Source organism: Zootermopsis nevadensis, unplaced genomic scaffold (assembly GCF_977971745.1).
Source record: "Zootermopsis nevadensis isolate Lab colony 2312 unplaced genomic scaffold, Znev_1.0 Znev_ptg000008l, whole genome shotgun sequence".
Classification (NCBI taxonomy): domain Eukaryota; kingdom Metazoa; phylum Arthropoda; class Insecta; order Blattodea; family Termopsidae; genus Zootermopsis; species Zootermopsis nevadensis.
Genome location: NW_028259140.1, coordinates 11,191,433 through 11,217,810, shown reverse-complemented (window position 1 = coordinate 11,217,810; position 26,378 = coordinate 11,191,433). Strand labels below are relative to the sequence as shown.

The following is a 26,378-nucleotide window of genomic DNA, read 5'->3' as shown; positions in this document are numbered from 1 at the left end:
AATGGTGAAGGCATCAAGGACCTCTGAAACGTCGGTAAACTTCTACCAGCCACACGGCGCTACAACCCAGAAGACAGCCATCTTCCTAATACCTACGCATTCTGATATTACTGGTGCCAAGGAACAGAAAGACAGATAGGCCGAGCGCAAAGCACAACAGTTATGTGTTTATTGCTCCAAAGTCCAGAACTTTCAACTGAAGCTTCATTCGATATGAACATGATAAATAAAGTCTAAAAGAGTAGGAAGTACGGCTGAAAGGAATTATCTGAAAATTTAATTGTGATTTTGAGGGCGTAGTAATCACATTTGTCCACAGAAATAAGCAAGGGAAGTTGATTTACGTTGCCGGCTGGTCCTAGGATTGAGGTGAAACTAGTAACTCAGGACAGATGACACCCTTAAGACACTGCCTCAGAATCGGTTTGGAAAATGCTGAGAAAAACGGCTTGAGAAAAGAAGAAAAATTAAGTAGCGTGGATTTCCATTCTTCCACATACGTTAAACAAACTGAGGACGTAAGCGTTTTACATGACAGAAACACTCTGTATGCATTCTGCAATATCGGAATCCAAATGTTACTTAAATCCAAACGTGGAAGACGTAAGGATATTCGAGATTCACATACTGATAGCATCTTCCATCACTGTGAGCGATTTTTAATTCCTACGTCGCGCTGCAACGAGATGGCTAGCCGGAGCTTCGTGGTATGGGAGCAGAATTGGATGAAGGCCTACTTCATAAGCATTTTAGATTCTAGTCAATTCCTCGACCACGCCAAATTTAAGCAAGTAGGCCCAATAAAATACAAAGTTTGATGAATGTTGAGTGAAATTTGTGAGGAACTTCATGACCTTCGTTCCAGTCAGACGACATACACAGAGGATCTTATGTTCTGGACCCAAAACTGCTCTCGGTAACAGCGAGGAAGCGACAAGATACGTTGGGCGTTCAAACACCGCCCGAAATTATTGGATGAAATAAATGTAGTTGAAGCGTCAATACGACGATTAGGTTTGAAACATCTGAAAGCTACTGTCAGATCGCGACCGTGATTCGAACCAGTGCCTCCCTACAGGAAGTCAGACAAGACACGGAATTTTTTCCCTTCATTCTCGCGTTGTTTTAAGGATGGTTACGACGTTTATGTGCTCTTGAAAGAGATTTTACGGTCCTGAGTACACTGTCAGATGAAGCCGCGTCTTAAGAGACCTGGCGAACTGCGGTCAAGAGCTTAAGATACCAAACAGCAGACTAAATTTCTGAACAAGCTCAGAACAAGTTCGTGAACTCATGGATTTCCGAAAGGACTTTTCACGTGTTTACATTTCTAAATGTTCAAAACGCCGAAAAGCAACGAGGCAAAAATTAACCTCTTTAACAATGGCAATGTCTTACTCAGGACAGAATTATGAGGAGCGTTTGTCGTCCAAATCTTTTTCTTCACAAACAGATTATCTGGAGTAACTGTCTAACTCCACGGAGGTGCGTCTTTCTTCAGAAATTTATAGTCGCTCAGTTAATTAAGAAATCCTACACTGAAATAGAACCTGGAGAAGGTTTACTGCCATTTTAACAAAACCCAACAATTAGTCCCTACCTTTAAACTGAAGAGTTTAACCCGAATTATTAAACTCTATTTAAGATCCATTTTAATATCATTCTCTCATCTCACAAGTGGGATGTTATCTTGAGGTTTTAAGAGTAAAAAATTGTGTGCATTTCCTATATGTACTTCCGTGCTTTAGAATGAATTTTTTTTTAACCTACTCGTAATTTTCCCCAACCTCCTGCTGGACCGACTTCCCTCCCTCAGGTGCTAATAATTTTATTTTCTTGGGGTAATAAACCACGTTCCCCATTCATACAAAATAGCAGATGCATTTATAATTAAAAATTTTAATCTTTACAGAAGATAAGAGGAAGAGTGATTCTATGCTGAATGGTAGTCAGCATTAATCGATTTAATCTCTTCTTTATTTCTTCGGTAATGTAACTTTCTTTTCTTACTGACATTCCAAAATGTCTGTAGTCTAAACATTTTCTTGCAAACTGGGAAGAACTTGGACTTGTGTAATGACGTCGTTGGTCTGCAAGCACCCTGAAGGGTCTACGGAAAGCCAGCCATTGTCTGAATGTTAAATTTCAACGTATCTTCCAGTGGCAGATTTTTTTTATTTAACTGTGAAGCTAAGCTTTCTCCAAACACATAAAATTCAAGTCACATACGTAGAATTCCTTTACTTCATTAGAAATTTCTTGCGAATCTCTCATGGTACTGTTCACACCTTCTTTGCGTTGTGCAGATGCTTCACTTGCGTCTCTAATTTTGCTGCCTGACTTTCAATTCTCCCCAACACTTTTTGTAAGACGCATTACGTCTTCAGCAGACCTATCGTTTGCCAGAGTGAGAATTTCAACTTTTTTTACTTTCCTCTCTGTCAATGTCGCGAAACATTTTGTTCAGCACAAATAAAAACAACTATAAACTTAATCTTTCTGATAATAAGATAATAGTTTAAAACAACAGTAATTTTAAAACTTTGCATACCGTGTAGTGTATCAGATATAAATAAGCAAACAAACAACTATTAACACTATAAAAAAGACACTATTGCCATACGCGTTTCAACCTCAAGAGATCATCATCAGTGGCAGTGAATTGATTTCCCTGATGCCACTGATGATGACGTCTTGAGGTTGAAACGCGTATGGCAATAGTGTCTTTTTTATAGTGTTAATAGTTGTTTGTTTGCTTATTTATAAACATTAATTTTATCAATTATTTGTTTTAATCCGTCTGATCACAATATAATTTTTATTTAAAATTTCTTATAATTAAGATATTAATATATCATTCATGTTCCATATCGATTGATCGATTTACATTTCGGAACATTTACACAACATGTTTCGGTTTTTATAAAACCATCATCAGGTGTAAAATATATCTAAGAACTTAAAACTCAATTATGATTTCTGTAGTTTTTTGGTGATGTTTCATTACGTTTGTTTTTCCATTTTGGGCGAAGGTGTTGTTTTTCTTAAATGTTATTAGATGTACATATCGGCCTGTAAGTAAATGATTGAAAGAAACACTAAAGAATTTGAAAGAATTTATAAAAGAATTTAGAGAATAAAATGTAAAATATATAAATTATAGTTAGAAAGTATCAATAAAATAAAAATAAAACAAAACATACCAAAGATGTAGGAGTGAGTGTCCCGATATGTCCAGAATTAATTAAATTACATACAATTACATACAACAAACATTTAAACAAAACATTTGTCTAAATGATAATAACATACACCTTAATAACCCCATCTTCAATGCTCTACAGATCATTAACCCCAACCCCGACAGCCACCTTTCACTTACTCCTTCCACAAGCAACCACAGTCAGTATTGACCCACACCTATTCGAAGACACTAGTACTTCTGGACATATCGGGACACTCACTCCTACATCTTTGGTATGTTTTGTTTTATTTTTATTTTTATTTTTATTTTATTGATACTTTCTAACTATAATTTATATATTTTACATTTTATTCTCTAAATTCTTTTATAAATTCTTTCAAATTCTTTAGTGTTTCTTTCAATCATTTACTTACAGGCCGATATGTACATCTAATAACATTTAAGAAAAACAACACCTTCGCCCAAAATGGAAAAACAAACGTAATGAAACATCACCACAAAACTACAGAAATCATAATTGAGTTTTAAGTTCTTAGATATATTTTACACCTGATGATGGTTTTATAAAAACCGAAACATGTTGTGTAAATGTTCCGAAATGTAAAGCGATCAATCGATATGGAACATGAATGATATTTTATTATCTTAATTATAGGAAATTTTAAAAAAATTATATTGCAATCAGACGGATTAAAACAAATAATTGGTATAATATTCACAATATGACGCAATTACACTATCTTACAACATTAATTTTGTTAAGCGACATTCGCGACACAACAGTAAAGTACTGCTTATGTATATTTCACAAGTTGTCTTTTGAAGTTGCCACAAGAAGCAGACGAATGGTCAGAAATTACCACGGGAATTAATACTAGATAAAATTATCCCTAAATGTGTCAGAGAAATGGAAAGGACACACATCAATGTAGAGTGTCCTCTTAGTGGTTTATAATTATAATTTCAGGACATTATTTTTGGCCATCGTCGACTCTAATTGTTGTTTTATTTACGTAAATATTGGAAACGACGGCACAGGTTTTGACTGCTTACCGAATTATCCAGTCTGCCTACAAACAGGGAATTTCAGATATAACTGATGATTTAATTTTGTAGCAGACGATGTTTTTCGCCTGAAAACGAATACTTTGCAGCATTGTGCATACAAATTTATACATGCAGATAACATGTAGATAATGTATAGTTATAGAGTTAAAGTTAATTTTTATCCACTTGCAAATCTTTAACCAGAAACTCATCCATTGAGAAACAAGTCATTTTGGCTTTTTCTGAGTCCGCTCCACAAGGGTCTACAAAGTTCTCGGCTCTTCTTTAATTAACTGTGCTCCAACCACTTACGTGCTGCTTATAGCTTAATTCTGTTCATCTTTTAGGCTGTACTGATGTAAAATCCTTCCAGATCCATAGTTTTCACAATTTCTGTAGAGCACCATCGACCTTGCCTGTTTATACTATACATTCTTGGTTTTGTGCATCCCTTAACAGTGAATAGTAAAAAAACCGATATAGTTTTTCTCGTGTTTATTCCATTTTCGAAGACTGCGGTGTGATCCTCTCATACAAGTAAAATATGTTACTGATTTGCATAGTTAATTGTACGTCATCATTTAATGACATACATATATTTACGTATAACTAACATTTCCTCTTCACTACGTCATTATTTTACTTTAATTTAATTTAATTTTATTCATTTAGTGGAAAATATCGTTGGTTATACACAAACATACTTATTACAAGCCCGCTCAGAGTGAAAGAATTTCAAAATGTTATGTCCAAAGGTCAACGTAAAAATCAAAGAGATATGGTCCCCCGAAACATTGACAGCCATTTACAAGACAATACGGCCTCAGAACTCAGATCACACAATCTCACTTTCATCCTTCGGCTGACGAACGCCAAAACCGATTTGAAACTATCAGAATTCAAAGTACAGGTTCAGTGGATACATTTGTAAATTTACATTATTTATCAGCTTACAGACTCTCTAAAAGTATATATAAATACGCCAATATAGCTTTAGAATGATTATACATATACCATATTTATAACTGCTCGTAACAAAAGCATTTCTTGTGTTCATGGAAAAAATAATTAATATTAATCACATGACGCTAGGACACGTCGCGGATGTAAAGTAACTCAATAAACAGGTTAACCTAATGTGGTCCCCAGACAGAGAAATTTGGCAACTCGTATAAAAAAGACTTGCCTGAAGTCTTGACTTCGGACAGAAGAGGCGTGCTCAGACTTGCAGTCGGCTAATTGCCTCGTCTACAGCTTAAACGCAAAAGGCTGGAATGCTCTCATAGGTCAGAACCTTGGACACGTTCTTACCTCCGGCATTAGTTTCTCTAGGCCAAGTTCGGTCATTATAATCCTGGAGTTGAAAATAATTTCTTTCTCTGTTATGTGTTTGATATTGGACCAAACACGATATGGGTCTGAAGATTGCTGTCTTCTGGGTTGTTGCGTCGTGTAGTCTGGTAGATGTCCACCAACATTTCAGAGCTCATGCTGCCTCCGTCCTCAGGGCGATGAATTCAACAACCCAGAAGAAAGCAATCTTCATACTCAACGCCGTGGAAGCCTCATGGGTAATTATTATAAACAGATGTCACGTTTTGAAAAAGCAATAGCTAGATCTCTGTCAAGAACTTATGTGTATAGGTATAAATGGCCTTGTTCTGTTCTAATGGTGTAACACGGTCCAATATGTACGACAGTATCATGTCTGTGTCTTTGAAAATTATGTTCGGTTTATACACCACTTCTGTGATTTATGTAGCTAAATTTGTTCAGCTGGATAACATCGAATGTGACTAATATCTGACTAATATGAATTAGAAATAACTAACTAACAAACTAATTAACTTCACGGAGCAGAGTCCTTCTTGAGAATGGTACGATCAGACACTCAACAAATCCCGTCCCCCTACTACTAAGGAATTTAAAGTTTTATTACCTTATTCTAGTCCCTACCCTGATCAAGTTCAATCCAATTTACACCCCCCAATTCTTATTTTTCTAAAGCCCACTTTAATGTTGTCCTCCCATCTACACCTAGGTCTTCTCAGTGTTTTTTTCATTCAGGTTTCTCGTCTAAAATTTTGTGCGCATTTCCCTTGGCCCCATTCTCCAACCATTTCATCTTGATAAACTTTACCATCCTAATATTATTTTATGAAGAGTACAAACTATGTACAACTTTAGGCAAGTTTTGCTTAAGGCTATCAACGCTTCTTAAATATATTAATGCATCTGTTTAGCGCTTTGATAATGATTTTTATATTTTTTCAAGCTCATTAATTTTATCTTTCCTACATTCCCCTCTTTGGTCTTAAGTTAACGTCTTATATTGTACATTTTATCTCCATTCATCTGGCTGTCTTAGAAGTAACAATTTTAATAATTCCGTGTGTACCATTTCGATCAAAAATATAGTCTGGTTGTTGTTCAGCTGTTACTCAGCGGGCCACAAAGTATCCTGGGTAAATGTACCTGCAGCATCCGATAATGGCCTCCCTAACTGTCGCAGGGTCGTCGTGTCTGAGGAAAGGCCTGAACTTGTCCTTTAACCTGTATAACCCAAAGAAAACCTCAAGGAACTGAGATCGGTGACCTGGGAGGCTAAGCCAATGGTCCTTCTTTGCATTTACCACGCAGCGTTAACGAAACGTTTGAGTACGTGGTGAGGGAAGAGGGTGGTGGTAACATGTGAAAGATGACGCACCTTAAACTCTGTCAAAACACACGTCACTGTTTATTATTTCTCAGAGGAAAATGGCGAACCACATCACACCATACATTTCACCTCGAGAGTCTGTCTTTGAAGTTCTGTGTAAACCCAGTTCTATTCGTTGGTTGCACTAAAAGTCGAAGTTCTAATCAAAATCCCTGGCTTGGGGACTGTTGCGTCATAAAATATTACTTTTCTCAGACAGCCAGGTTACAAGAAACATCGTTCTATGACAAATGTTTTATTAATTTAATAAACTGTAAGCCTACTTACTTATTTTATAAAAGTTAACGCATTTATAATAACTTCAGCGTATTCCTTGAGTAACAGATATGAAATTTAAAAGCCAATTCCATGCCGAACACCAAGTATGAAAAATAAGTCCAATAAAATTAATATCGTAATTTAGTCACAAGTTAGAGATTACGTTAATCTAATGGACGATGATCTTGGGCCCACCCAGCATCCTATCCAGTGGGTTCGGGGGTCCATTCCCGGGGACAAAGCGCGGTCGGGGCGTGATGCTGACCACTCATCCCCATCTAGTGCCGAGGTCAAGAATGAGTGGGAGCTATATCTTCTCTTCTCCCCCCAAAGCGCCTACATGGCGTATAGTGGGGCAGCTTTATTTTTTTAAATTTAGCAACCAGAGACAATTTTTGCTACAGGGTTTACCAGAACCGAAATGAAGAAAAATGTTTTATATCTGTCTTTCGTTTGGTGGGTTTGCTTCTACGTTTAGAGCCATGTTAAGGCAGCATGTTGTCCGACAGCCATGGTTAGATATTCTCATAAGTATGCGTCTGGTTGCAGAGTATGAAGTAAACGTCGTGACACAGCGCCATGAGTGGTTGAATTTTTAACTTCTGCACGGCGGCAGAGTTTATTTGACTCTTACATGAAATGGATACTTAATTGTGGTCGGAAAACCAGAAGTAAGGAGAACACTTGGTTGACCTAAGCGTAGAGAATGATATAATATTAAAATGGATTTTAAAGAAAGAGCCAAGAAGTTTGTGGACTGGATTAATCTCTGCAAGCAGCTGGGAACAGCAGACATAGCTTAGTGAAGGTAAAGTTTATCTCAGTGCTTGGCGTGAATTTAGGTAGATCGTGCAGGGGTAAAACCGCGAAATAACATAGCCGAAAGACAGTTGTTTGGCCATAGGTACAAGCAATTTGTTGCAAGAAGGCGCTCAAAATCTGTATAAATTTAAGATGGTTGTCTTCTCGGTTGTTGCGCCGTGTAGTCTGATAAAAGTTTACCGACGTTTCAGAGGTCCTTGCTGCCTCCATAAACAGGGCGATGATGCATGGCGCTATAACATGAAAGCTCGTAGCTCACACCCTTACTGACGCAAAGCAGATAACTCGACAGAGCATTAAATAGCTTCTTGTTATTTAGTTAAATGTGTATTTCACAAAAAAGAAAGTGGTATCGATTAATTATTTCGTGTCATGTACCGGTCCTTTTAAAACGGCCCCCTTTTTAGACTTAATATAAATTTCCAGTATATTTCCATATAAATTACAAACTAAACTAGACCGCAGCAAATCAAAATTCCCCATACAAATGAAATAAAAAACCGTAACATCAAATTGTATCTAACTTCACTCAGTAGCTTCGAAAATTAAACATTCAAGTCACAACTTTAGATCAACAGAGAATATGGGAATATGGCAGTCGCTTAACCACTCGAGAAACTCCCACATTTTACTGAATACGAAAGTTAAATTACCGCATTCACAAGAGTCAGTCACCAATCAGATTAAACCAGGCTACTCTCTCTGCCTTAATCCTGTAAGATTCCTTTTAATATTATCTTCCGATGTACAGCTAGGCCTTCCCTTCAGGATATTTCCATCAAAATTGCGTGCATCTTTCTCAGCTCCCTATGCATGCTACATTCTCCACCCATTTCATATCCCTCAATCCGATAACTTTGTGTTTCGTATTAATCTCCTTTTTCCGTCATATTTTTTCTCGTGCTTCGTATATCTGACAAAATCAGTAAATAAACAGCCTCCCGGCAGAATAACAGCCCCCTTACAGCTGAATTAACCTGTTATATATCACGATTAGTCTTGGATTGTCCAATGAGATATATCCAGATCTCAAATTTATTTCAGTGACAGCGTAGGGACATTGGTCACTGGACAGACCTGACACAAAAAAACAAGAAAAAGTAAAATCTCGCCGCACTTTGTGAACAGCTGACAAGCGTCATAAGTCAGCTGTAAGATAATGAACAGTTACTCATTGTTCTAACATCTCAATCTGAAAACAAAGTGTTTCTAAATAGCAGTCAATATTTTATGAAATGTCAACACTTCCAAAAAAATATCGAATGTAACAATTCTTATCAAATCATCTTTGGACCCTGAAGATCGAGAGGATACGTTCCTCCGAAACTAAAGTAACCACATCCAAGACTACACGACGTTTCGTCTCATTGTTTTTATTGCCTGTACAGCAGCCATTTCAAAATATATGCATGCGATAGGCTCTTGAATTATGTCACGTCGGCCACAAAGCAGGATTTCTGGTCGTAAATTACACAAAGAAGTAAATATTTTGAGGAGTCGTATAGGAAATTTTATAACAGAGGTTTCTTGGAATAATTATGTCGCCTGTTTCCACAAATTTACAAACGGTTTCCAAACTTTTAAATTAATAATTAGGCTCTATAAGAGGATTATTGTAATTATTCAGTTAAGATTGCTGTATCTTGTTGTAAAGCTTTATAATAATGATAAAATATGTCTGCTAAATGGCTTAAGATTTTAATTTATCCTACTATAAAAACTGGTGTCTTATCCAGAAGAAAAAAGGATACTGAAACAGTTTCAAATGGCAAGTGTCTCTTGACAAGAATATTTCGATTTAAAGATATTAAGAAAATCACGAGGAATGTCTTCATTCGTATTTTTCACGCACTGTGGATGATGATGGGCCAAGAGATCAAAATAACTAAAACGACAATTTCTTCTTCTTCGCACGACTGTGAAGCGTTCGCTTGATCTCCAGGGAAAAACAATAATTGCGAAGTAAATCTCAATGAGAAGTTTAGGATATTAAAAGATTATTACAACAAGGAACGTCATGATTTGTTGTCAGAGTATTGTTACGGCAATGAAGTCAAGGAATAAAGTGGCTGAGGGTCATGACCTTTAAAACATGCCATAGAATTGTCTTGATTTTCTTTAAAATTGTGCACAAGTATCTATATCTTATCATGTACTCTATTATTTTAACAGCTTCTTTGGTGCTGGCGGATAATGAGGGCTATCGCGTTTAACAATTTGCACTTAGCCGAATTCAGTAGCCATTGACCGACGAATCCCGTGTAGTATATTCAGCAGTTATTAATTATACAAGGCTGTTAAGACATCGCGTGTTTAACGTTATAAAAGTCGTCATATACAAACAATTCTCCCCTTCTATACAGTTTGCATCTTAGTCCTCTGAATTCTTGGTTTCCTCCCATGACGATTTCCAACCAACATTTGCCATAATTTCTTGTTTCTAACCAGCCGTCTTCATCTTGCAAGGGGAGGGGGTCCTGAGCAGTCGATAAACATTCAAATTTTTAAGAGATTAGGTTTTGCTGCAGGGCTCGAATACCCATCTCAGTCGTTATCAAAAAATTGGTTTAATACATCTCATTTGCCCTAAGCCGGATTATCTGGATCAATCCAGTTCACCTGCCCTCATATTTCAAAATGTTCTTAAAATCGACCATAATTGTAACATTAATCTCTCATCTAGAGCTTCCAACCAACCAATCAAGTGAAGTCATGATGTTCAGATGGTCACATAAGATACAAGCTGACGGAATCCGGAAATTCGCCACTGCCGCTAAACTTCTGACCCAAAAGACGAGTTAATGATTTAGTTAGGTCCTCTTGTGGTGAAATATATATAATTTAGTAGCGTAAGTTTCCTATTTAGCGATTTAATGTAACGAAAACGAACAGATCAACAGAAAACAATTCTTGGAATAAAAATATAGATCGTTTGAAATTCTATTACTTTATATTGCTACCACAATATTTTCTTACTTCTGAAAATCTTTCATAAGATTAAAAAATTAATTTTAATTATTAAACACGGCATTGTATCAGATATTTAGTGTATAATAGTGTACACTGCTCCATAAAAGACTTTAAAAGATAAGTTACTATCAGTTTCTCAAGGAGATCTCTTCTCCATAACATTCGTTTAGTTAAAACTCAAGTGCACAAGAATTATTTTATATATTTTACCAATAACACCATAAAGAAGATAAACACATTTTATGCTTCAATTAAAATCCTTTCTTATTTATTTTAAGTACTGTATTATGTTCGTAACATTTATTTTAACATGCAATTAGAAAAACTGTATGTCCTAACGTCATCTGTGCATCTTTCTCGATCTACCTGCACTTTTTATCACGTGATTGCTTGAGAACTTTTCTATATTCTTAATAATACATTTGAATTATCTCGAAAACTGTTAATTTCTATTACGTAAGCGAGGAACGCCTTATGGGTACGGTCTGTCTGTCCGTCCGTCTGTCACATCTTTCAGCAGGTATCGTGTTGTCATGTAGGGCTATAAATGATCACACAAACTATTTTTCTGCCACAGGCCAAGATCTTCATCGTCAGAGAAAAGAATTACATCGCTTGTGGCTACGAGTAAATTCATCGAGCCAACATTTTTCCACCTAGCTCCTTCGGTTGTTTAATACACTGGAGCCGTTGTTCCACTCAGTTCATTGTTGACTGGTAAGTACTTAAAAGACGTAAATTATGGTAATTTAGTCCAAATGGTGCCTCTTACAGGCACCTGCCTAAGGAGGCCGAGCAAACGACGAGTGAATTTGTGTCACTAAACTATTTTAACAATTTTCAGAGTAGAGTTTTTGTGGCGTAGAAAGAGTCACGGAAACGTAAGTGTTATGAGAGTTTTTGCGGTCTTCGCCCCAGAGGAAAGGAAGATCGAACAGTTTCCGTCTCAGGTATCGGAAACCGCAAAATCCATAGAATCTTCAGGGGCGAACAAACAAGTGAATAACTTTTCCTTAGACTTCTTTTTGAATATACTGGGGGATACTGGGAACGACCCGTTCTTCAAGTGCTTGAGCACTTTTCGTTGGCTTGATCTGTAGATATTAGGTGGGACTCTTTGGACGAGGGATCGGCCCGTCGCAAGGCCTCTACCTGTACACAGGACAGCACAACACAGACATCCATGGCTTGAGTGGGATTCGAACCCACGGTCCCAGCGACCAAGCGGCACAAGGCGCACGTCTCAAAACGCGTGGCCACTGCGGACCCCTTCTTTTGAATATTTACAAAATAAAATACTTTGACGTCATTAATATCTCATTGCCATCTTGAAGGCAAGCCTACATAAAATATCTTTCTCGTAAGATTTCCAACATAGTGAATTCTACAATTTTTCACTGACGGAATTATCACAAACAGGCGAGTTTCAGTTGTTTGATAAATTCTTGTATGTAGGCTTAACAACTGAATAGTTGATAGTAATTAATACTTAACTCATCTGGTACGAAAATTCCTCGTCGTAATGGAATCGCGAAGCTCACCAGTGGTGTTACAGATGTTAAATAATTACACCCTGTGTTGAGTCGTCCATTATATTGAGATCACACTTTTATAAACTGATAAAGATTGACTTTGAGGTTATCAGATATCAATTTTTCATGCGAATTATTACTTTTTCTCCCACATGTGCTAAAAACTCTACAAATTTCATCCCCTTCCGGCAATAAGATATGAAAAGTACAAAACTGTGAAACGTGTTAAATAATTAAAATGGCTATGTCGTGTCTTCGTCGCCATGAGAGCTTCTTATCTCGTAATTTCATCCGATTCTCTTTATCGCATCTGTAGTTCATCCAAGTAACATATTCCTTGCTGACCTCTACCAGAATGGTGGAATTGAGGACAGGTATCGCAATTAAACGGTGCAATCCAATGAGGAGGACTGCCATTTATCCGGCGATGATAATAATAATTCTTATGTTCTCCAGCCCCAGAGACCTACAGCTTATTGCGAACTACAAATAACGGCTGGCCGACCATCCCCTAACACGATTTCACTTTGTATGAGGTGAGGCCCGTCTCCTTTAGAACCACAGACGACGATCTGCATCACCAGGACACTCACTGACGCATCCTTGCAAAACTCGCGTAAAACGTCGGCCGGACGTTCGGCGATACGTGTGATTAAGTGTCGCTGTGAGGTTTGGGGGCAGAAACACGACCATCTCGGCTCACCCTGATCGGTTACGACGTCATTTCAGCTAGATGTGAGATGATGGTGACGTCAAAACTAGAAACTTCATGAAGCGGTGAACAGTTTCGCCAGACTTAGTCTGAAGACTTCCCTCATGGACTGAAAGCATCCAGCACACTCGTTCGAAGTCGACAGACGGTTTCTGTCAGATCATGTGTTTGAGAGACCGACGAATGTGCCAGCTTCAGGCGAAACCCTGAGCTGTTGTGAGGCAGTCGCCGTGGGCAGCATTGATCGACAATCTGTAAACCAAACCTCAGAAGACTCAAAGTCTCTGTGAGACACAGCAAAGTGAGTTAAGTAACAGTGCGCCATGCCCAGCCTCAAAGAAGGAGAAGCCCAGAACTTCAGGTAATCTACGAGGTGCGATCGGAAAGTTTCAAGACTGTGTCAATAGAGGGCGAACCGGATGTAGTACGAGCTTCTGCCGCTAAGGGGTGCGGCCTACATTCATAGTGAATCAGTGTGCCAGCCAGCATCATCGAATTAGCATTTGTTTCTTAGTTACGGGAGTTTTGGTAGTGCATTACACCGACCCTCCTGCGATTTCAGAATGGCGTGTGCATCAAATTTTGCCAAAGACTCGCCAAAACGGCTACGGAAACCTATGAAATGCTAAAACAAGCATTTGGGGAGTCCGCAATGGGTCGTGCACAAACTTTTGTGTGGCATTCACGTTTTAAAAATGGCCGAACCTCTGTCGATGATGACGAGCGTTCTGGACGACCATCTTCGAGCACAACGCCCGAAAATGTTACGAAGATTCGGCAGGCCATTCACGAAGATCGGCGTCGTACCATCAACGACTTGTGCGACAATGTTGGGATAGGCTATGGGACCTGTCAGCTGATTCTAAAGGAAGAACTCCACATGCGATGCATCCTGTCTGAGGACCAGAAGCAGAATCGACTTCTCGTTTGTCAGGAGCTCAAAGATCTTGCACGAACCGACCCCAACTTCCTTTCTAAGCTCCGTGTGACTTCTTCCTCTTCCCAAAGATGAAAATTCAGCTAAAGGGAAGGAGATTTGAGACGACAGAAGAGATTCAGGCAGAATCACAGATGGTGCTTGACAGGCTGACAAAGAAAGATTTCCAGGGATGCTTCCAGGCTTGGCAGCGGCGCTGGGATCGTTGTGTTCACTCCCAGGGGAACTACTTCGAGGGTGATGGATGAATTTAATACCTGAGATAAGTGTACGGGTTTTTATAGGCGCAGTCTTGAAACTTTCCGATCGCACCTCGTATGACCGAGTTTCAAGACACCTCAACAAAAATTGATGACTTATAAGAAGACAGTTTACAACCGCATTAATACTGACGATTTACGCCCGATCTGACAGCCTCTCTCAGACTCCCGCTGACCAAACAGGAATGAGAGTTAAACAAGGAGACAGAAATTCCTTCGTCTCCGCGAGTCGTTCCTCTCCTAAAAAAAACAATCGGCCTTCATGACCAATGACGTGATCAGGAAGGACTTTAATATGAGAAAAGGCGGTTCGACAGAACCCTGCAGTTCTCCGCTGCTTTCCATCAAGTTCTGCGTAGTGCAGCCCCGTCCCGGGTTATCGGATTCCTTCGATTTCAATAGTAAATTTTCGAAAATATAATATCTCGCCCTAAATGTTTTCTCGTTCGTCGATTTCCTACAACCAGGATGAGGCGGTGCACGGCCGAGTGACATCTCGGCTTCTTCAGTGTTCGTGCAACATTGACCTATCCTTAAAGCTGTTTGTCTCGAATGAAAGTGCATATTAGCGGAAATATCGATTGGAGAAATGTATATTAAACAAACAGTGAATATGATAGTAGAGGAACACTGGGTAAAAAAATAATTTCTTCGACTTTAACGCGAGTGAAGAACAGGAATTTTGTCACGACTTCGATTTGTAGACCAAACAGAGCATTAATTCAAGGAAGAATAATTAATTGCACAAGTGTGTAGAATAAATCCAAATTAAACTGGAACCCATTTATAATTACCGATGACGATAGAGTGTGGAAATGAGAAGCAAGGTGGACTAATTTCATGCAGCTTTTACTGGTAGCAAGTTTTGAGATGGAGTCCACTTGATTTCAGAACTTGACAGTCAGTTGCATATTAATTGAACGAACACATTAAATAAAAATATTACTCCGCCAATACAGGCCAGAAACAACGGATAATAAGGCAGATATCGGCTTGTATGTGATGGACGAACATTTTGCGCAAATAACAGCGTGAATTTTGTAATATGAAACACAAAATGTTTATACCGTTAAAAATAGCATTCTAATTACAATTCAGTCACATTCTTAGTACATGTCTATAAATAAATATGTAGGCCTTTCCACGTTCTCTTCATACAAATGAAGAGCCACTCCTACATTCTTGGAATTACCAGAAGCCACCGGATGTCATATCAGGAAAGAGGTTCGATGAATATTATCATTGTGAGTGTGTTTTATCTTGTCCAGTAAAATTTATTTAAATTATTCCACGCGGAAAAAAATGCGTCTAAGGTAAACAGCGCATGGTGCAAAAGATTTTAGTCTGACTAAATTTATTGTACCGTGTTAACACATTATAAATCGGGAACATTTTTAAAGTTTATTGGACTAATATATATTAATTTCACGTGCTTAGTTACAAATATATTTATAAACTAACTGGTAGGCAAGTTCGTTCAATATTATTACTTACTGCCTTACGACCCGTCAAATTTCCTTTTCTGTGTTGAAGAGTAAAACCAATTTTGGGTGCACTATGTTTCGAAATCGAATTAAAGTACGAAATGTATGAGGGTGTCTTAAACAGTAAATAAAATGTGAAAACATTTTCATGTTGACAGAAGCTCCGATAAAAACCCCGCCATAATCCAGACTCCGCACGTCACGACGATTGTACAGACCCCACCGTAGGCGCCCCCAAGGCCTCGTATGCTTATCAGATTCACCATTTTCAGACCTTAATTTCGACTTTTCTCGTATTGAACAAATGGCGCACTTGTAATTATTTTTCGAAATGACGAAGAAAAAACATTTCAACTCACTAAATTCATATTAATGAATAGTTCATCAGTAATAATCGGGAAATGTTTAAACAAACACACGCCTATTCTTTAACACAATACACCCATTGTCTCCTGGTCCATACAAGTAGATTCATAAAAAAAATCAAAAATTCCATTCCCATATGAATTTATTTTCCTTGATACAACTACTTGCCCAATTCATCGTTAACTCCTCGACTTGGTACCACCTCCTTAATCCGGGTGAGATGTAATAATTACGGTATTTCTCATTACTTAACTTCTCGTTTGATATTCATTTATAATTCAAGATGATTTCTTGGTATTTCGTTAATTAATATTCCTACCCGAGAACAAGAGGCCACATTTCATAACTACAGAACATCACGCGAATGTTATTCAAGACATTACCTGGGAATAAAATCTGTGGGTCTCGAGGTCCTACTTTGGGCTCAGAAACTCGTTTCATTTTTGCCATTAAACAGCAATGAAAAATACGTCATTATTATATATAGTTATATTACGCAGAGGGGCCTTTACAGATTCGAATTCTTTCTGAATTGTCGGGTATGTATTCAAAATGGTTTCCCTATAACAAAAATTTAATTTTACCACTTAATGTTAGAATCTGTACTAAATAACTTCACCCCATGTCCCTCCCCATTCCTGATATGAATAAAATACATTCAGGCAAACATAATTCCGCATTACACATCTACAAAATTGTGTTATCCAATGTAACGTACTTGTTAATAAGAAATATGTAATTTTAACAACTTTCTGAGACGTAAAGCGATATTCAGCCTTCATTGTACTCGTCCAAAAGCGCAATTTTTTCTGTGATATTTGCTGTGGTGCCAAGAAGACAAAGTAAACACAGAATGCAAAGATAACATTTACACAGCGTAGCTTGTAGGCCTATTTGCAGTTTGTAAAAGAAGGCCCTTCAAGCAGACGAAGCTGCTGCCACATTGGCAAGTTCCGAAAGAAACATTCACATGTTCAATCTTGGTCATGTAATGATATTTTAAGGAAAGTGTATTAATTTTTCAGATTACGTCATATCTAATGAGATATTTAGTCGGTTAGAAGTGTTGGAAAGAGATACTTTCCATCCGTCTATAACAGGTTCTTTACGCATAAAATAAAAACAGGTCACTGCCTGAAGAAATAAGAATAATATCTTGAATTCTTGACGTAATAATACGTATATTTAGGTAAATGAGAATAATCATATTCATATTTAATCTTTCTTTGTTCTTTGGACATTTTGAATTCTATTTCTGACATACTGTTATTTTTCATTGACAAGGTCTTTATTATCTGTAAAATACAAATCCTTATATTAATTCTTATTTTTCGTGACAAATGTCGCGTCTGATGATGGCATGAAAATTGCCGAAACATGTTAACCCTGAAATATAATATTGCATTTTCAAAATATGAAGAGTTGAATTTGATGGATAACTTATATTAACTTGCAGTTAAACTCAATTTATCACTATTTTCATTCTAAGGATTTTACTTTAAAATACTACAGGGTATTACCAATGATTATTGGATTCAGTTATTAATTGATTTTTTGATTTATATTCAGATTTTTGTTGTGTTAGGAAAATTGCGAATTTTTAGAAAAAACGTAAGTTCTGTCTGGGTTTGGAAATAATAAAACCGAAATTGGTTTCGAGTGTATAATTGTTACTCAAAAATCTGTTGTTAATTTAGTTATTTTAACGGCTTTCAGAATTACAAATAAGCTGCCAGTGTAAAGATTTTAATATAGGCGTGAAAGTTATTGTTCTGCGCATCGATGTATTGAAATTTGATACCGTATCTGAAACATAATCCTGTTAAATTGTTCTTAAACAGACTTTCGTGTTATACCCCGTAAAAGACAGGCGGAAAAATTTACCCGAAATGATCCAATTTAACTTGTATACAAGAGAACATTACAAGAAGTGATAGAGGCCTATTCATCACAAATTGTGTAAATTAGATTTCAAATAATCATAACTGTCGTAAATATTTATCAAGAGATGTGGCCTTATGCTATAAATCCTAACAATGCGAAATTAATATTCAAATATTGTGCCTACAAAATTCGGATACGACATGAAAATTGTTTTGCGCTCTGAACTACGCAAACACTGCGTCTTCAGTGCTGAGATTTCCTGAACCACTAAACATTAACGTCTTCAAAAGTTATTTTTTTCCTAATTTAACATTTGCTTCAATACCAAACCCGGTGAATATCGACCTAGCAACACAGGTTTCGTTTGTCGATGTTTTCTGCGTATTTATGTAAATTCACTTGCAATTATGGCAGTTTTATCCAAAACAATGCCCTTCTTGGGAGTCGGAATAATTTAAAAATTTGAGTATCAATGGCGGAAATACACGTGTGTCTCTAAAGTGTATCTGAGCTCAAAGGCAATATTTGTTCTCATGAACACTGCAGACTCAAAAATTGAACGATTTATATGATAAACTTCTGTTTACGTTATGAAAGTATAATTGTAAGACTTGAGGTTCTCACAGCGGTGAGTATGAAGATTTCCGTCTTCTGGGTTGTTGCGCTGTGTAGTCTGGTTGATGTTAACCAACGTTTCAGAGGTCATACTGCCTCCGTCATCAGGGTTGGTTAATATCAACCAGACTACACAGCGCAACAACCCAGAAGACGGAAATCTTCAGGTTCATAATTTCTGAAGCAAGTTTTGGGATGTAATACGTCGGAAAACTAAAATTCTGATTGCGACTGCGACTTCTTGGTTACATTCGGCCTGCACCAATGGGTAGGGATTAGAAAGCGGTTAAAAATAGGCCTATATAAAGCCTACGTCATTTGAAACTGGTGACAGAATTTTTCAAGGAAATCTATCACTTACGGGCATCGTGTGGCCGTGCAGATGGAGCAGGGCTTTCCGCGGAAGCCGTTGGCGGGAGATGAAGTCTCGGTCGCCGAGAAGACCGCAGGCCGGTAACGCGCACTTGTGTGTTCGTCCACTGTCTGGCTTGATGTTCATCTGTCCATTGCGCGACGCAAGATGGAAGGCGCCTCCGCGCGACACGCCCACCCATTTGTGAAAGGTGTTACGAATTTCTGTGAGGCCTCATCGTTCTGACGGAGGGAAGGGGACGATGGATCACATGTGAAGAATTATATTATAAACTTTCGGCCATTTTGAGACGAAACTGAGGCCTCCCAGAGGGTGCCCTATCATCCATTCCGATTAGTGATTGGTGCTGGTTCCTATAATTCAATATATGTAGTTATTATTCGTACAGAATCATCTTTTTTCGAAACAGCCTGATGCGTCTTAATGCTTCGGTACCAATTTCGAAGCTTAATGTCATTTCTATCGTGTTCTTACGTGATCGATTATTACAATTTCCTTTTTTTCAAATTCGATTATTCAATCGCTTTACATATTCCCCGAAAACACAGTTATGTTCAATGAATTGATTGTTTTGTCACTTCGAGAGCAATTTAAAAGTTAGTAATAATCGGATAATGACAGAGATAAATTGATATCAGGAGAAACAGCAGACCTCTATAATTTAATACATCGTTGCTAAATACACTTCTAAGTGTTTTCGCTTTACTCTGATAATAATAAACGGATGCATTTCAATTAATAACGGTAATTTACTCAGTAATTATGCAAAAAGTCAACTTGTATTAATTAGTTCCTAGTGAAACAAATAAAATGTAATTGAAAGACCCCAAATCCATCAACAAACCAAAAAAGCAAACCGTTTAAAAATCGGTACTTTACTGTGTTACGTATTCCAAGCTACATTATATCCTGGAACAGAAAACCTCACAGTCGAATTTCAGGTTTCATTATACGAAATTTCGTAAGGATCGACTGTCGATTGTGACGTGGTGTTTATAACCGACAGTTATATCCTTAAATATTTATAGGCCTACATGATTTGTGAAATGTATTTTTAATTTTTATGTTAGAAAGACGATTACTAAAAAATCAAGAAGACATTTTCGTGTTTATGACAGGGGAAAAGTTGTAACCGTCCTCGAAGATGTGTGGGAGAGTGGAAGTAAGGCTCCACGCGATCTTAACCTCGGCACGAGGTATCCGGTGTAGACCTACAGCGTCAAGCTTAATTGTACCTAACCTTTTTACATTAAATAAATTAAGCAATTCCTTACTACTATTCAAGTGGTACAAAGTGAGTTCAGTCCCTACCTCAAAGAAAACACGTCTGCATTAATATAAGTTCGTCCAATGCTGTTACGAAAGTAGTTGCTATTTATTTCGAAAATTCTACAAAACCAATAAAACACTCTCTAAACAAAAATTCAGAGAAAGTGGTTTTTGAAGCAGGCGGTACATAAAGTTACCATTGGGCTTCAAAGAGTTAGCATGCCGTATAAAATACGATAATGGATGGCACAAATTTAAAGAATTTAAGTAATGACACTGAACCGAATAGTGCAAATTCTTTTCTGATGCTGTGTGCTATTTATGTGGAAGGATGAACTTGGAGTTGAAAGATCATATCTGCCTCCCCCACACAACAATGTAATAATCTCTTATCTCTCTGTTGATCAATTCCACTTCTGACAAGAATAATGAGTCAGTTGATTTTTTTAAAAATCGTATTTCGTGATTTATGTACGCTAACTTCCAAATCAAACCTGTAATGTACACCTAATAAAAATATTAAAATATTTTGTGTTTAAAGGACGGGCCAATATTCAAGTTAACAACGAGATGATCTGTAAAAGGTAAAATTATAGGCCTAAATTTCATTATGGATGATTCTTTAAATAGTCTCCCCTCCCGCATTTGAAATAAAATCCTCCTTAAGACATTGGTTTCGCCTAGTTTTATATGTTCTCTGAAAACTTCCGATTACAATTAGTTGTCATAACTTGGAGTCATCAAGGCAGAGTTATTGTAAAAGTCTGCCCGTAAAATTTATTAAATTGTGGCAAATTATTTATAAACTAAAAATAACAGATAATAGAATTAAACACGTAGTCTATTGTTTCATTTTCTTTGAAATAGATTTATAAACTGATTTTGAAATAGATAAAATTACACGTCAATATTTAAAAGGGAATTATTTCAGAATTATACTGAAAATAACAACTAAAGCATAACACTAATGAATAATATCGTGGTCTTCTTTAGCCACATGGAAAGACATTATAACATGTTAAAAATCTGTAGCCACTGCTGTAGCCGTCAAGTGTAGCTCGTATTTTGAGCAAATCTTTAAAAGAAACTGACATCGCTTCGCACGGCATCAAAGGACATGCAAATTAACTCATAATATGTCAGACTAACTAATTAACTAACTAACTAACTAACTTAAAAACACGTGGTCTCGAACAGGGGCCCTAATTGTATGTCCGTTCTGACGTCTGAAGATCGATTTCTCGACTAATTACAACTGTCTTCGTTGATTAGTGCTAAATTAATCTCTATTTTCAATTCAATTCAATTCAACTTAATAACATAAACTTCAGAATCACACTTAAAATTACGTAAACATTAAACTGGTGGTGGCATTTATTCAATAACAGAAGTATTAAAGTGCAATACCACCATGACTCGATTTTCAGAGCTTTCTCGTGAAAATAACATCACTGACGTTAAGATTTTCGAGGTTATAAATCCGCGTATTGGACTATGAATGTGATAAATCCTCTTGAAAAACTGTTCAAGACACGGCTTAAACCTGGCTGTTTGGCGTGCGAGGCTAATAAGTGATTAATTTTATTTCTTAGATTCAATGTGCATTCACAGAATGTAACTTTGGACATTAGATTACTAATAAATGTCTTAGACAAATACGTAAACCTAACCTTACCACTAATAAATTTCAACTATAGGCCTAAATATGTACACTTTTTCAATTTCTGGATGACTAAGAGAAGCTTATAGTCTCTCAGCTAGTCAAATTTCTCGCCATTCGGTTTAGTGTTTAAGAGCCTTCCAACCGTCTGTCGTGAGACAAATGAATTCAACTCACAACTTCACACGTTGTCCCCTAATCGACTTTAATATTATTCTCAAATCTACGCTTTGATCTACCCATCTCATCCCTTTATACTTTTCAACAAAAATCTTGTACGCACTTTTTATCCCCCTATGAATGCTACATACACAGCCCATCCATTCTGTTTCATAATCCAAATATTTTAAGGATATAAATTATGCCTAATCTTGAGTTTCTTCATCCCTCCTATGTCCGAATATTTTCCTCAGGATCCTGTTCTCAGATACCTTGTTGTTCCATTTGTAAGAAAAACCGATTTTAACACTCGCTGACCAGGTAAAACAACGGGTAAAATTATAATTGTGAAAATGTTAATCTTTACGTCTTTAGATAACAAGCAGGAAGATGAACAAATACTCTAAGCAGCAAGAAGTCCCCGGATTAATTTTGATCGCGTTGCGTGATATCAGTCTGTAGTCACGTGTACCTGACTATTATTTGCGTTACTCCGTTTTGTTTCTAACAGTATTTGCCAAATTTCGCAACCGTATAAAATTTAATTTAATGTTATCTGTCGTTATATAAGGTTTAAACAAGAATAAGACATAATTTTGAACCAACAAATTTCATATTCAATACTTCTCAAGTCCACAGATAAGAAGTCAGAGTTAGAAAACAAAGATACGAGAAAATATGCCTACAATTGAGTGGTATTGTTCAAAATCAAGATCAGGGGCCATACCAGGGTCAGACCACACCCCTGGAGTGAGAACTTCATCTTACGTCATCACAAAACTTACGACGTGATGTCAGAGAATGCTGACATTTCATATGGGAGTGCCTTCCTTTGGCACCTCCTATTATAGGTCCGTGCACCAGTGGGACATCTAGGCTCTTCTGCCCCCCCCCCCCGAATACTTTTTTAAAATAGGCCACGACCATTAACCTCAACTTATTTTACTGCTACAAAGAGGTATTCAAAAACCGCCTCCCCTGAAACACTGCCAATGAGCGGTTATACTCAGATGTAACGTTTCAAAGATCGTGAACTCACTAATTAATTTAGTTGTTTTCATTTCTTGAGAAAAGCCTTTCACTAAAATCACCTCGAGTCCCGCATCAACGCGATACTCCTCCATTAAATGGTGCTTAAGATCTTGCGTTACGTTCGACAGTCCAATGTCGTGTTGCTTTCTGTCAAGTTCAGTCGCGGTAAATTTTACAAAAGTGAGATAATTTTCCTCAAAATCTAACAGATTGTTTTTATAATTTTTTTTTAAGCAAAGATCATAAAACGCATCATTGGAGGTCAATATCTATGTTTAACCGTGTCACTGATCAGCGAAAATAATCAAGAGATCTCGATGAGAGGTCTTAAGAGGTCTGGACTGACATCGGCGTGGCCCCCCAGCTGTAGGTTATGAAAACTCACAGTTGAAGACCTATTTGCTTACAGCTGCCCCTTCCTACTATCGGTTTTTCGACCTGAACTAACTTAAACGATAACAGCGTCTCCTTTCTCATTAACTGTGCCATGAACGTAGCTTTACATTAGCAATTTTTGCTCGCGTCTGCTGCACAAAGTAGAAAGGAAAGCGAAATTAATAGATTTAATCATCTCACGCTGTCCCCAAGTTAAAGAAACCATCGCCCCCAAAAGCATTGTCTGTTCCTCACTGTTGAAAACCAGAAAGACGAACAAGGAAAAATGAAGGGTGTAGGAAGTATGGTAGTTCCTGTAACAAATGCCTTACTCCTTCTCCAAGTGAGTATTTTAAAAATTGATGTCCACGTACTGAAAAAAAATATATAAGTTTTTCCTTTCTTTTACACCCTATGGAGCCTGTGGGGAACAGAGTTAAGTTTCAGTCGTTGTTAAACTCGGAAAATAGCAATTCTTAAGACAGTTTTGAATACTGGAGCGATTCAAGAGTAGGCTACTGAAAGTTCAGTTTCAAGAAAAGGAAAAATCAAGAACGAATTGAAGATTTTAGGGTTTCTGAATGCAATAAAGTCTTCCTGGACGATCAGTAGTAAAAGTTAGAAGTTACGAGACAGTAAATGTGATAAACATCGTAACAGAAAAGCGAGAGATGTAGACATGATCGATTACTTGAAGAACTCAACTCTGAAAGGCTAACTACAGTTTTCAATGAAAATGAAATTAAAATTATAAAACTCTTTATTTATTTTATTTTGTTTCCTTGATTGATTGTCTTTCAAGAGTTACGGATACCAGCTCAAAAGACAATATCCGATAAATCTGCCTAAGAAAAAGAGCATGGATTGAAATTACTGAGTTTTAAGCAACTGTACTTGGCTAGTGATGAGTGCGAAACATGGTCTCTCACTCAGAGGGAGGAACACAGATTGCAGGTGTTTGAGAACAGGGTGTTGAGGAGGATATTTGGGCCTAGGAGAGAAGACGATGGGACATGGAGAAAACTGCGTAATTATGAGGTTAACATTTTGTACTCCTCCCCCGGTATTGTCAGGGTGAGTAAGTCGAGAAGAAGGAGATTGGTGGGGCATGTAGCGCGCATGGATGGGAAAAGAGGTGTGCACCGGGTATTGGATGTGAAGCCTGAGGGGAAGAGACCGCTAGGGAGACCTAGACGTAGATAGAAGGATAATGTCTGGCGAGAACTATGGGATATAGGAGTTGAAGGAGACTGGATTTTGTTGGCCCAGGACAGGGTCCGGTGGAGAGCTTTGGTTAATTCGGTGATGAACCTTCGGGTTCCGTAAGCCATCTAGTTAGTTAGTTTAGTAGTACTTGACAAGTGTGAACGAGGTTTGATAAACATGAAACCAGGGTGAGAGGCGACGGTTCGTAACCGCAAGGTTCGTCTTAACACATTCCTGGACCCGGAGAAAAATGTTGACAACTCTTTCTCGTAACGTTTAACGTGATGCAGGACATGATATGACTTCCTTTATAGTCCAAATGTGTCATTATTTATAAATGTGCCCTCCTACTTCTTTCGCATTCCAGAAGTGTTTGAAGACGTGACGTCACGAAAGAGAACAAATCCCAGCCGAGGTTAGAAGACTGTTCGAACGCACAAGGACAAACAGTTAAAGCGCGGGCCGGGGTGTGGGCTGTATCTTCCGAAAACCACAAATCAGAAGAGAAGGAAAGAGGAATGGAGGGGGATGTGGCAGGTCGGTAATTTACTGCATAAAGAATGTTCAAAAACTCTCACCATCTCACCATTTCCCAAAGTTCCATTCCGATACTAACATCCTACATTCTTCCTTGGTCTTTAAAGTGGTTGTCTTCTTACAAACTTTCAAAGCTAAAATTCTTTATGCATTTCTTGTTTTCCCTCCATGTGTACCAGCTTTGTTGTCCTGTTGTACAGAAAGTGCGAAGGCTAAACCACGAAGTTCCTCACTTTCCGATTTAAAGATTTCGTCCATTCTGTGTCGAGTTTAGTGCGTATTAGACTGACATATTTTTCTCAACACTGTTTATTTGAATCGTTCCATTCATTTGTCTACTTTCTCAGATTCTGTCAAAACTGGTTGTTAGTCCGGGCATAATATTAGATAAAGTAATGATCACGATGATTAATGGTCACGAAGGGACAGTTCTTGGCCTTAGGTGGTAATTATAGACTAACAAACTTCAAAGAGTGACGTTTATAAATACATTAAATGTATTAATGCTACTTAAATCGAATCATTTTAAGATTAATAAGCCTAAGTAAAAGATAATAATTGTGTTGATCTTCTGCCTGTTATAAATGGCAACGTTGTTACTTTCCAAAGTAGGGTTTAAGGTTTACGAAACGGTGAGTACAAAGATGGCTGTCCTCTGGGTTAGAACCTTGCAGTCTGGTAGAAATTCACAAAATTTTCAGAGGTCCTTGGTGCGTCCATCATAAAGGCGATGAGTAATGAAAATGAAGGCACCAAGGATAGTGAGAGATCGAATATAAACTTATACTAATGATCTACAACAAAGTCTTCGATAATCAGTGACATCCAACATATAAAATTACAGACAATGGCAGAAATATTGAAGACTTTCAACCCCAGTCTAAAATACAGGGTGATTCAAAAGGTTAGGGCCAAATTTAAGGAGCGTATAGAGCAGGGGTGGCTAACCCGCGGCC

At 37.5% G+C, this 26,378-nt stretch overlaps 1 long non-coding RNA gene across 2 annotated transcripts in view; it reads right to left on the bottom strand.

Moving 5' to 3' along the window:
- LOC110830188 (uncharacterized) overlaps positions 1-20,541 on the bottom strand; it is a 296,733-nt gene extending 276,192 nt beyond the window's left edge. For both annotated transcript variants that reach the window (XR_015534155.1, XR_015534154.1), the window contains exon 1: positions 19,173-20,541. This is a non-coding gene — a long non-coding RNA (uncharacterized LOC110830188). The remainder of the gene's footprint in view (positions 1-19,172) is intronic.
- Between the last annotated feature and the right edge of the window lie 5,837 nt (positions 20,542-26,378).